Source organism: Pteropus vampyrus, unplaced genomic scaffold (genome assembly GCF_000151845.1).
Source record: "Pteropus vampyrus isolate Shadow unplaced genomic scaffold, Pvam_2.0 Scaffold38, whole genome shotgun sequence".
Classification (NCBI taxonomy): domain Eukaryota; kingdom Metazoa; phylum Chordata; class Mammalia; order Chiroptera; family Pteropodidae; genus Pteropus; species Pteropus vampyrus.
In genome coordinates, this window is record NW_011888819.1 from 8,636,604 (window position 1) to 8,650,515 (window position 13,912).

The 13,912-nt window shown below is 34.4% G+C and overlaps 1 pseudogene; it reads left to right on the forward strand.

Moving 5' to 3' along the window:
- The first annotated feature begins 13,262 nt into the window (after nucleotides 1-13,262).
- Nucleotides 13,263-13,381, forward strand: LOC111738468 (annotated as a pseudogene).
- The last annotated feature ends 531 nt before the right edge of the window (nucleotides 13,382-13,912 follow it).

A 13,912-nucleotide genomic window follows, 5' to 3' on the forward strand; every position in this document is an offset into this window, starting at 1 on the left:
TTCACTGAAAATATTATCCAAGAATAAATTTTGAATTAACACATTTTCTGAAATAAAACGTTTAAGAAATTTATAGATTCAACAAAATCCCAATCAAAAAAATATGCAGACTCTTGTAGACATCATCAAGGCCAATTCTAAAATTTATATGAAAATGCAAATTTGAAGAACTTACACATGATATCAAAGTTTACTATAAATCTAGAGTAATCAGGAAAACATGATATTGATCTAAAGATGGGCAAATAGATCAATAGCACAGAATAGAGTGCCCCAGACATATAATCAATACATATATGGTCAATTGATTTTTGAGAAAGGTGCTGGTGGGAATGTAAAGTGGCACTATCACTTTGGAAAGTAGAGAAGTTTTTGTGTTTTTGCTGTTGTTTTTAAGAAATTACATCAAAAACTACCATATGACCTAGTCATTCCACTCTTAGGTTTTTGCTCAAAAGAAATAAAAGCATGTGCTCATAGAAGAAATTGTATATGAATGCACATTTCATTTCTGTCTATCAGAGTTAAAACCTGGAAGCAACCGGAATGTGCAAAACAGATAAATGGATAAACAAAGGTGGAATATCTAGAAAATGGAGTACATCTAACAAGAAAAAGAAAGCAAGAACAATTATGTTGATTGAAATAAATCAGATTTTTTAAAAAGTACAAACTGCATAATTCTATTTATACAAAATTCTAGAAAATGCAAATTATTGCGTAGTGATAGAAAACAGACTAATGTTTTCAGAGAGGTAGGTTGGGAAGGGGAGGAGGATAGGGACATGAGAGCAGGGAGTGTTGATAAAGGAAAAGGCAAGAAGAAACTTTTGGAGATGGGAGATATGCTCATTATCTCAACCGTGGTGACTATTTCACAGGTGGACACATATGTTAAAATATCAAATTTTACACTTTAAATACGTGCAGTTTTAAAACGTGTGTAAAAAAATGACAATTCTAAAATCAGTGAGGATAAGGAGGAAGCAGAGCTCTCTTGTATTGTTTTGGAGTGTAAAATGATTTGGAAAACTTGGGCTTTCTTTATAAAATCAGGCAACCAAGGGTCAATCAAGGGTTGCCTCACCTTAAAAAATAAATAAATAAAATAAATAAAAAATAAAATAAAATTAAGCATATGCCTACTCTATGCAAAAAATTTTAAAGTTTAAGATTTACTTTTCATGTATTTTTTCTGACAAAAATATTACTTAGGTATACAGTCAATGTAAATGAAGAAGCAATATTGAAATTCAGAAGACATGGAGTTCAAGTAAGAATTTGACTTAATCGTAGATCTAAGAAGAAGAAATGCACAAACACAGCAGTAAGACAAAGAGAGGAAGAAAGGAGGATTATTAAGGAAGGAGGTGAGTAGTGTGGTAAGAATAGAGAAGGTATTTAAAAAAAACAGTGAGAAGAAAAGAAAAAACAGTGAATAATGTCACAGGATTGAGAGAAATGGATTACTTGCCATTATAGCAATACTCACTCAACCCTGATCTCTCTCTCTCCAGAAGCACTGTTATGACATACTTAACCTGCTCAGAGGAGTTATCATCCCCAGGCTTGAGTCTGCTTTATTTCTACGTGCCTTATTTAACCAAATTTCAACTTTGTTTAAAGGCGGTATCCAGAATTGTAGGACAGAAAAGTCATGTAATATTCCCTGGGATAATACTACAACAAGGCTGACTGACACCTGTGTTCTAGAGACAAGGAGGTTTGAAATATCACAGGGAAATCAACAAATGTGGGCTTCAGAGTCCACAAGGAAAGGTGCAGTCATGAATAAAAGCAAGTGTGAAGGCCTTTTTCTCTTTTGTCTTCTCTCCTCCAATTTCTCAAAATGGAAACGTCTTTATCTGGTCCTTTACACTGCCTGGGGAGCTCTAATGACTGCTCTGCTAAGGAAATCTAGTGAGCTGGAGGTAGGAAATAATGACTATCGGACAGAAAATGTCACCCAGAAGGTCAAAGAGTGAAACTTGTGAGGCTCCCGCCTCTGAGTGAAATGCCATCCCTTGTGCAGCAACTGAGGTAGATTCAGTCTGGCACCAAAGTAATTTGTCTCTAAGCAGCTTCTGCTGAAGTAGAGAAACTCATATTACAGCACTCATGACTGAGATAGGTTCAAGGGGTCAGTGACTGAATTGCAGTAACAGACTTCTCATGAATTCATAGATCTTGAAATCAAAACTCTTAATCACGAATGCCAAGTTCATTCTTTGTGTTTTGTTTCTACAAATTCACAAACCAGCGTATCATATTTTAATTTACTATTTTCCAGGTTCATATATAAAATTATTAAAATGGCAAAGTTTAAAATATTTGGAATTTGAAATCTTCAAACAAATCTAGGGGAAGGAAAGTGTAACAAAGGAATCAGTATGAGTGAGCTCTGCACACAAAATGCCCTCTAGATTTGGCATTCTTTCCCATTAACTTCAGCTCTTTGAAGATTGTTATAATATAAAATAGGTCTCATAACTTAGTTGTTTTAGATGAGAATTCACAAATCTGTTGTCATGCTAGATTGATCATTAGTTTGTGAGCATCTCATACCACATTTCAATTCCCGTTTGAGATGTCTGGGCATTAACCTCTCAGGGGCAAAAAAGACTCATCAATGAACTGTCTCCTTAGGTCACAAAAGCAATGATTTTTATGTATACTCCTTAGCCTCTAGGTGCTTATGGTGGCAGTTTCATATACAAAGCATTTTTATTTGAGTCTGTCACAGACATAACAGTTAGCGAACAAGCTAAAAGATGAAGAGTAAAAAGAATCGGCTAAACATTTGAGTGTTTAAAAAGCACTACATGCTCCTTGTCAAATTTGGAATAAAATTATTTGGAAATGTATCAGATAATAATAATAGGATACAGTATATAACATTTATTAAGTGAGCACTGTGTTAAGTGTTATATATGCATTAACACTTAATTCCACCAATGATTCTCTGAGGTGGATTTAATTATTAGACCCATTTATAGACCAGAAAATTGAGACTTATAAAACTTAGGACTAAACAGCCTGCCAAAGACCCCTCAGCTGTGACTAATGAGCTAAGCTATTTAACTCCACAGCCTTCATCCCTAACCACGACCCTGTGCTACTTCCCTTGGCAGTGATTTTAAGTTCATTACAATTTCTCTACCAAAGACAATAATTACAACTCTTTGTTAAACTTCCTATGTATCATTCCACATTGTGTAATTTATATATGGTTATACATTGACATTGATATTGACAAATAGGCATCTCTTTTTCAATCTAGACAAAATATATCAAGCAAAGTATCAGAGACAGTGACATATTTTTATTTCAGTACATGTAGTCAATGCCCACATTTCACTGGTTACATATCAAAAATTTCAATAATGTGTGACTGTGCAATTACTTAAAGTCCTGTAGATGAGTGTTGAAGCTGTTTTAGATCCTTTGCTACTTACATATAGTGCTGTTAATAAAAATGTACAACAGAAAATGTATACTTATGCATGCCTAGATTAATTTGCAAATTAAATAACTTTTGCAGGGCTGAAATGCAGATATTTCAGATTTTAGTTGTATTTTTCTGTAACTGATCTAATATTTTTCTTGAATACTACTATAATATAATAATATATCTTAGGCTCTTCTGGTTGAAATTATCTTCTATTTAGGACTCTTACAGACTAAACTGTATTCCCTCAAAATTCATGGGTTGAAGCCCTAAACCCCCAATGTGGCTGTATTTGGAGATACGGCCTTTAAGGATATAATTAAGGTAAAATGAGATCTAATATAACTGATGTCTTTATAGGAGAGAAAGAGACACCAGGAATGTGTACACACAGAGGAAAGGCCACGTGAGGAGTCAGCAATACAGCAAGCCAAAGAGAATTCTCACCAGAAACCAACATTGCTGGTACCTCGATGTTGGATTTCAAGCTTCCGGAACGGTGAGAAAATAAATTCCTGTTTTTGAAGCCATCCAGTCTGTGATAGTTTGTTATGGCAGCCCTAGAAGCTTATATAGATGACTTAGGTTCCTTGTGATACACGCTTTAACATGTCTGTCATGATCCCCCTTTCCTTTCTAAAAAGTGAATTGATCTACTGGGGCGAAGAAATGGAAGCTTATGTGATTTGGTCCCTGTAGGAAATCGTAGGGCCTCATAGCTCAATATCTGTCTAGCTTTGATTTTGAGTGTTTGGATGAGTGCAATCTTTCTCCTAAGTACTGCTACGGTTCAGGGGATACCTTTCCTCATTTGGGGGTACAGCTAACTGCCTAACCTGCCATTGCTTACAGTACACAAGTTACCTTCCCTTCATTGTCCTGCCTCTCCAGGTCCCATGACCATGACATCTGGGAAAGTCTAGATCCCTGGCTGAGATAAATCAAGCCCACTGCCTCAGGCTACTGTTTCTAGTCTTTTGTTCCACCAATTGTTTCCGGGCCATATTCTTCATTCTGGTTTGTTCTGTTCCTAGGGATGGAGGTTATCAATTCTGATTTCTTCATGTTCCTTTTAGCTGCTCCTCAAACTCCTAGCTGCTCCTCAAACTCCTGTTCCTCTGAGTTTCTACTTATTGGTGAGCTAGAGTAAGACATGGGTGCGTGTCTCCCCTTCTTTTCTTCTGTGCAGAAAGGAGATCTTACAACTCTTCGTATGTGCCTGAAACAACCTTATGTCATTTTCTGCTTTTTTATTTTACTTTATGCCTTATAAAAAATTTTTGATTCTGCCTCTCATATATATATATATATCTATATCTATATATGCATAAATAGATATAGATATCAGTATATATATTTTTCTCCTTTGAAAAACATATCTTCTTGTTGATGAAACAGAAAAAAACCTTAATGTAGGTGTTAGAGTCTGAATATCAAACCTCTATTTCTTTTCTGCATTCTTGCTGAAATAATCCCAAACTACCCTGAGGCATATGAATTAGTCTATAAGAATGGGGCTAGGGAGAGGGAGACGAATCAAATACTACTGCAGAGAAAATTCAAAAGCACATTTAAAAATGTCTAAAGATGCTCTCCTCTTCACACAAAAATGTGTCACTGAACATTGGGGTTATAGCAGTGAACAAAATAGACATGCTTTTAGAGAGATTACAATCTAGTGGAAAAGGCTGAGAAGAAATTTTAAAAATTCAATATAAAAATATTCAAAGTTATCATAAGTGCCAAGAAATAGAGGTGAAAAATAAGAGTAATAGAAATAATGTTAAGAGTAATAAGAGGGTCATCTGTGAAGTCTTCTGTGGAGAAATGATGCCTAAACCAAGGAAGCAACAATTGCAAAGGCCCTCAGAAGAGTGAGAAATTGGTGAAAATAAAAAATAGCTATGGTGAAGAGGGAGAGAGCATAGTGTGCCCATGGAAGGGAAAAAGGGCATAGTATGAGTGTGATGAAGTAGACAGAGGTAATTCATTCACGGTACAGAATCTAGAATGTTTACCTCATTTCTACAGAACAATGGGAAGCAAAATTAAGAAGTTAAACTGAGTAGTGTCTGATCTGATTGCAATTGCAAATGATTTCTCTTCAAGTAGAGGCAAGAGGGGATGGACCGAGCCTGGTTAGGAGATTCTTGCCTGTGCGCTAAAGAGATTGAGGAGCATAGAAGAGCATGGGGTCATGAAGCTAGAGAAAAATAGATGGATTGAAGCATGTTTGGAAGGTGAAGCAACTGAACTTTGCAACTGGCAGATGGTAGGTAAAGAGAGTTACTAGGTAAGGAAGTATTTAAGGTTTTAGGAAGGAGCAAATGAAGTTATATTGGTATTTTTAATTAATAAAGAGTATACTGGGAGAGGAGCAAGTGTAAATAAGAGGAGTAATGTTTGGGAAGCATTTTGTGAGAGGTTTCTGTAAGACATAACGTGGAGATGTTGTAGAATTTGCTTATATTTCCTTAGATAAAATTCTGGAAATTTTAGTAGAGAATGTTTAAATTTTGTTATATTGAAAGGTTAACCTTTAAAAATGTTGTACCTATTAAAACAGTCTCACCATGTGGACCATCTACTTTCCATTATCTCAATATCATCAACATTATAAACTTTTTTTAAGTTATGCCTATCTGACAGAATAAAATTTATAACTTTTTAAAAATTTGGCTGTATTCGTTTTATTGGTGAGTTGAGGAATCTCGTTTCTATTTGTATATATCTTTCTTCTTAAGAAGTTCATGATAGTTCATTCATTTTCCCATTGTGTTTGGAACCACACTGCTTTGGTTCAAATTCTGGCTCTACCACTTGTGCATGAGTTTTTCAATATTTAAAATGGAGAGAATAACAATGTAAGATCATTGTAAGGACTGATTTATACTGCAGACCACTTAGAACAATGCCTGGCATAGTACACTATAAAAATGGCACTCTCTCATCGATCTCAAACCTATTCTACTTATTCTTCCAGTCCTAATTTTGATGTTATTTTTTATGTCAAGATTTCACAATGGTACCCAAACGCAAGCAAGATGTGAGACTAAGGTCCAATTAAGTGTCACTCCCCTAAGCTTATACAGGACTTTTACTTTCCCTATCATATCACTCATCTAGTTGTTTTATAATTGTTTAGTTAACTCTGTCTCAACCATGAGGTCTGGGCTGAGTAAATGATTGTATTACGGTTCCCACCCAATAAAAATCCGAAATGAATAAGCGAATGGTGCACTTTTGAACTACACAACTGCCCTTTGAGCTATTCTCTCTGGAACAATTTTATTTATCAGACTCTGTACTTGGCATTAGTAAACACGCAAGACCAGTTAACACTAGGTCTATCACATGGCACAGATTTCTTTAAATTTATTAATTTTTCTCTCACCCTTAAAATGTAGAAATGGTGTTTAAACTTTTTTATGGGTCGTCAATTTTCTTGGTAAACTGAACGAAGACATTACATTCAAAAACCTGCTGTCACAAAGTAACATACAGATACACACGTTTCATATACAGTTGGAAAAATATCTAAAATACATTCATAGAACATAAATTAAGTTTATGGTCACTTTTAGCATGACATCCTTATTCAGGCCTACCTTCACTCCTTTCTCCACTCTAGCCACACAAAAAAAATAAGATTTTCGAGAAATTTGCCAATTATCTCTTTCATTTTATCAATTTTAAAGGATAGTTCTTCAAATCTTTTCTTTGTAGTACCATATTCACTTAAAACAAGTTAATCTCAATAAGTTACTCTTTTACATCACAGACTACTTTTTAAAGAATATTTTGAACACTATTTTTAATCAGAAATTACTCTGCTCAGAACTGTTCTAAATAGAGCTGTCTCTTTTTTAGAGCAAAATAATCTGATGTCTACTAGAATTCAAGGCATTCCATCTGTATTCTTGACCTGTGCTTTTAGTCATTCATTAGACAAATATGAATAAATGAATGTATTATCTATATTCTCGAATTTCCCAAAGCAAGCAAACTTTTATATTCTCTGCTTACATGAAACTTGACTTTCCCCTGATGTTATATTTCCTATGAAACTTGCGACATAGGGATTGTAAAAGTGCAGGCTTGCTTCACACTTTAATGTGAAGCCGATATGATTGCTGACTCACATTGAAAGAAGGAAAATATGTGATCTGGTTTCTCAATCTCATTTCCAGTCTCCTTTATAACACCACCCACAGGAGCTCATCTTTGATTCTAAATTCATTTAAGTAAACCAGTCTTTTGTGATCCTATTTGATTTTATCTACTGACCACTAGGATACTTCTTTTTTTATCTCTTTACTGACATCAATACAAGACTTTGATATTCCTCGCTGTCTGCCAGTACTTATTAACTCACTCAACAATTACTTATCGCATCCTGAGTCTCCCAAACTTCACAGTCTGTTCAGGATTGACAGGAAGTAAATGAAAATTAAAATGAAGAATGATAAAATTTTTTAAAGTTATGCATGAAGTAAAGGGGTAACACATAAAGAAGAAATAGCATCTGACTTAGCTCTTTTAAAATAATCAGGACTTATCTAGGAGAGGAAATATTGGGCTAATAAAAACAATAGCATTAGAAAAGGGGTGTTATATACAGAAACTTTCTAGATTGTTAGGTGCATGTCAGGGAGTGATCATGGTGGAGGCCAGATAGAGGAGGGCCATGGAAAATATTCTAAATTTCAATCAGAGATTCTAGTTTGATGTACTATAGGCCACAGATTTATTTGAAGGTTTTAGGCAATGGAGTAGTATGGTCAGATTGTACTTAGACAGATATTTCTAACTATAATATGGAATAAACTTAATTGGAGAGAAGATTTTAAACGGAAGCCAAGGAGATTGGACAGAAGAAAAATTAAATACTAGATAAAATGTTAGAGAGATCTAAATAAGGCAGTGGTAATAAGAAAGATGAGAAAGATGAAGTACCCGAAAATATTTAAGAATTTAATTAGGCTGGATTTTGTATCTGGTTTGGAGCAAATGGTTTGAAATAAGAAAAAGTTTAGAATAATTCAAATTATTCTAAATTGCCTGGGGTGACTGAGTGGATAACATCATTATTGAGAGTAGAAATACAAGATTCATAGGTTTTACAGGAGAGATGATGTTGAAGAATTAGTTTTTGAGCATCCAAATAGATATATCCAGTAGCTAACTGGATATATGAGAATAAAGGACTGAATACTAATGTGAAGAATTTAGAATTAATTAGCACCAAAAAAGAGAAATAACCAATGAAGAATCAAAGAATGGTATATTAGCCAGCGTGTGACTGCACACACTAAAAAGTTATATTGGTTGTCTTAGGCAAAATATGGCAACAGAACTGAAAGAACATTGGAGAAATAATAGCCAGAATCAAGGGAAGTTTGGAGGCAAGACTGGGAACCACATGGACCTGCTCATATAAACCACACACTCTCATCCCTAGCCCCTATTAGGGCTGCCTTGACATCTCTGTTGCTGATAAGTGCCATTAAAAGATAAATCAAGGCACATTAAAACTTTCAAAAGTTTCTTTGAGCAAAAATAGATTCGGATGGGTAGTACCAGACTTAAATTGGTTAGGAACACTGTGCAGATGGGGCTAAGGGAAAGGCTTGTATAGGGCACCCGAGAAAACAAAGCAAGATAACAATTTGGCTATAGTTTGAGATGCTGCCTTGTGTGGGAAATCCTAGTGGGGTGTTTGTGATCAGTTGTTTTTAAATTTCATTTTCTCAGCTATACGTGCAGTTATAGAAACTGACTCTGGCTTAGGTATTGGTTGGTTTTGTTTGGCTAACAAGGCATTAGAGCCACCTCAGTGTAATGGCTTCCTTATTTAATTACTTGAATAGTGCTAATAATCTATTTGATTTGGGATTGCTGGATCTAGTCTCAAAGCCTGAGGCATCAGTCATCAGTCTAGGTCATCGGTCCATGTCTTCATCCCCTATTACCACTGAAAGCATGATATACTTGGCCATGTTAATCTTTACTTCTTCCATCAAATGTCACAGAAGTATTTTAGCTCAAGGAACCAAAGCAGTGAGAAGAGAAAGGGGAAGCAGAGGTAGAGATTATTATTATTATTTTTTAAAGGCATAGATATATGACAGAAACAAGTAGTGAATTCTGTCATGGAAGTAAAAGAAAATTTAAAATTTTTCAAAGTATGAGTAGAAACACACACACCATATAAGCACATGTTTCAGAACAGCCACAGCGAATTTAAAGTTTCAACTGCATTATCATATGTAATTTGTAATCGTCATTTTACATTTAATATAAGCAAGCTAATTTTGTTATTTTAATAAAAGAATCTCACTTTCAAAGTTCCAATATCTTTTAAAACATGATACTTTAGGAATATTTATCTGAAAGTATTAATGAATGTATTTGTTCATTATTTCTCTCCTGATATTATAACAGACTTCAAGTTTGATATGTAAAACCTTCAGCTTTTTCTTATTTCTTCTATATGAAAACATGGATAATTAGTGAGTTAGTAAGGCTGATTAGCATTTTTTTTTTTAATCTGCCCATTCAGCTGCTAAATCTGTGTCAGTTTCAACATAATGATGTTCATAATAAGATATGGTTTTCTGGGAGTTATAAAATTACAGAAAGCTGAAATTCAACAGTCTCAAAATAAATGAATCTACACATGATTTCATTTAAGTTTTCATATCATATTTAATTATTTAAATAACTTGCCTTACATTTCTAAGAAGCATAATTGTATACATTCTGTGGTCTAAAATCCAAAAAAATCCAAAAAACTAGAGCTATATATTTTATAATATCAGATGTTTGATTCCTTAAGCAGTGTGAAAAGTGTGATATATATTGCTACTCTGCAAATGATAAACTGCATTCAAATGAGAATGTAAGATTGCTAATATTAAGAATATCATCTTTTTTACCGTAATATTTGTATCTTAACATTCATTTTCAAATCCTTTCTTATTTTTGCACTTTTGCCATTTTCTCTGCTAGTCTATAGTTGTGTTTCCCCTACTTTATCTTATTTAAATGAATGAGAAACCTGAAATGTGAACAAAACAATGTGTCAAATATACATTAAAAATAAAAGATTACGTTGTCTTTTTAAAAAAGAAGGATCATGGAAAGTGTGAAGAAAATATCAAAGGAAATTATATTTTAAAGCTGAACATGGCAAGTTACTGATCTTGTAAAATAATTTCAACACAGAAAACTTTAAAATACTGGTTAACATATTTTTAAAAAGAAATGTTAAATGTATAGCTGACCTTTGAAAATAGAAAGAAAAAATCATCAGACCAAAATGAGAAAATGGAGGGACTCTAGAGGAGTAGCAGGCACCAAAAGCCTGAGGCTGCCCTGAGGGTGTGGGTACTAGCCAGTGAGAGGCTGCTTTGTGGTCATGTGGCGGAGGGGACAGGAGACAGAGCCTCGGGCTTTGCATCGAGTCAAGGCTCCTGAGTGCTACAACTTCAGGGTAAAATAAACCCTCTATACAAGGGATATGGAAAAGAAATGTGTCTGTTTTGGCTGTTGCTATGGATGGAAATAAATTAAAAAACAGTTTCCATTAGAATTTGCAACAATAAATTCCTTTGGTCCATACAGAATTCAGTTAAATCCACACTTACTATATGCCCAAGTGTTAATTAATTTTGAGTAGGCAGCAATTCCAAGTATTATTATTCGAGCAAAGTATATCTTGAAAAAATTCCTATCAGTTAAATAGTTAATGATGATACGTTGGTAGCACTACCATTAAGATATAAATTCAGGTAGGATGCCCATCACCAGTGTAATACCGCAGGTCTCAGCCAGCATAGTGCAAGAAATGTAAATAAATAAATACAGAAACAAAATAAAATAACGTAAAATAAAATAAACATTGTAAAGCCTCAGAAGAAAATAAAGAAGGATTTTTATGATTCCAAAAATATGACTCCAAATAGAGATCACATAAGACATAGAAAGCATTGGATTACTATGCAAATTAAAAAAAAAAAAAATGATGGGAACCACAGGTTGCAAGGTCTACTTATAACGAAAGAATCTAAACAATATAAATATATGACAATGCAAATGTATGTTGCAAATATATGATATATCCTCAATAAAGAGGGTCTGGAAGAAAACAAAGTGACCTAAGTAACTTTGGGAAATTGGGGTTTCACTGGAAACTGTATCTAAAAAAAAGAAAAAACTATATAACTGCTAAGCTGGTAAGTTGTTTCACTTGAAAATTCAAGTTAAAATTTCTGAAGCAGCTATGTTAGGTAGCTAGTTAGACATGAGTGACAGGGGAACAAAGGAATAGGGGCCCAGCACTGTAACCATAGAAACTTCCCTTGAAGACCTTCCTTAAGGATCTCCCAGAAATACTTTCCTTTTAAGGTTATAAATTATCCCAAATCCTATAGCACGAAGGCCATAAAAGCTGCTGGCCTAACCCAGCCACAAACGCATGAGCAGAAAGTACCGCCCATAACTTCAGCCTCATTATACCACCAGTATAATATTATGACTATGCCTGGAAGTTCACGAATGTAATTATAACAGACTGAATTCTGGATAAGCACATGCACAGTAGGCAAAGTTATACAGCAGCCGGGTGTCATTCAAGGTGACTTCACTTGCCAATCATCTAGGAATGTCTTTGGTACCACTCCACCATGGCCCTCAAATATAAGGCAGATCTCTCCCTTCCCAGGGGTTATAGCCTTTCATCTTCCAAGTCTATAACCTGTACCCTCCTTGGGGTACATAACCTCATTTCCACGTGACTGGCCAGCTTTAGGCTTGACCCAGTCTTCTATCTCATACTGTGCTTTTAATAAACAAATATTGCTCATATTCACTAAGTTGAAATTCATTTCTTTGGCAGTGAAAAGGATCTAGAGGTGTGTGTGTCACCCGAACTCCAATCACTCCAACAGGAACAGCTATATATGTATACTGGGGTTGCCCCATAAGTAAATGAACAGTGGCATACTGATGGAGGCATGTAAAATGGGCACAGGAGCAAAACTAGAGTTCCAATGGCCAAAGGTGGAACAAGTTAAGCAGAAAAATGAATAGCATAGTACTGGATTATATCTCAAAGTATAAAATAAACATATAAAAGTCCTTTGTGATATGAATCAATAAGCAAATGAATGAACAAGTGAACAAGTAAATATATCTTAGATATATTTAATATACAGCTAAGAGGATAAGAGACAAATCTTCCTTACAGAAGCATTTTAAATAATGTATGTAGGTCCTCTCTCTTCCAGCAGATGGAGCATAATCCCCTCTCTTTGCCTGTGAAATGAGGTGAAAATTGACAATTGAGACACTTGACAAACACTATTTTTACCAAGTGATCAAGATTAACATCATCAGCGATAAATAATGTTGATATCATATACCTGCTTATATGATATAATAAGAAGGGCACGTCACTTGTTACTCTTCTCCAAATCCCATAACCCCAAACTAATCATGAGAAAACATCTGACAATTCAAATTAAAAAACACCCTATATAATACCTTTCCAGTACTCCTTAGAACTATCAAGATTGCCAATAACAAAAGGCTGAGAAATTGTCATAGGCAGTTAATCTGCCACAGAGGGGTTAAGTGAGCATGATAACAAAATAAAACATAGTTCCTGGATTGGTTTCTGGAATAGGAAAAGAATATTAGTAGAAAAACTAGTAAAGTCCTAATAAAATATAGGAGTTTAGTTAATAGTAATGTACCAACACTTATTTCTCAGTCGTGACAAATGTAGCATAGTTACAATTTTACCAAAACTGTGTACGTCCATGTCACCCTGAAGAGACTCGATCTCATCTGATCTCGGAAGCTAAGCAGAGTCGGGCCTGGTTAGTACTTGGATGGGAGATCACTTAGGAAGACCAAGTGCTGTAGGGCAAGCAAGCAAGCAATAAATGAATAAATGAATAAATGAATATTTAACAGAACTGAAACAAGTTTGACACCTTAGATGTAACAAATTATGTTGATTTGTCGTAAGTTATATAATGCGAGAAGACAGAGATCGGCATGAACCATATCACAAATAGCTTTTAAATAATGTCAAATTGAGTTTTTTTAAGACAATAAGAAGCTTCTTTAAAAGTTTTGAGGCATGGAATAGTTGTATTTATTGTCACATCAAAGCATGTAATAGTATTAAAATGCAAGTACATAGTTATTAAAATATTTGTACATATGACTATTGTATTTGTTGAGAATTTTATAATTTAAGAGGACTATGCAATAATAATTTTAGTTATATTTCAAACTTTATGTTTTCCTGGTATGTTCCTTAGTAATACAATTTTTGGTAACATTTTTTAATAAATTTATTTCATAAAGCCTTTTTGGATAGATTTTTATGTCCTCATTTTGCCACATAGTAGTTCAACTTAGTCAAAGTGACTTCACTTCAAATTGTGTAGT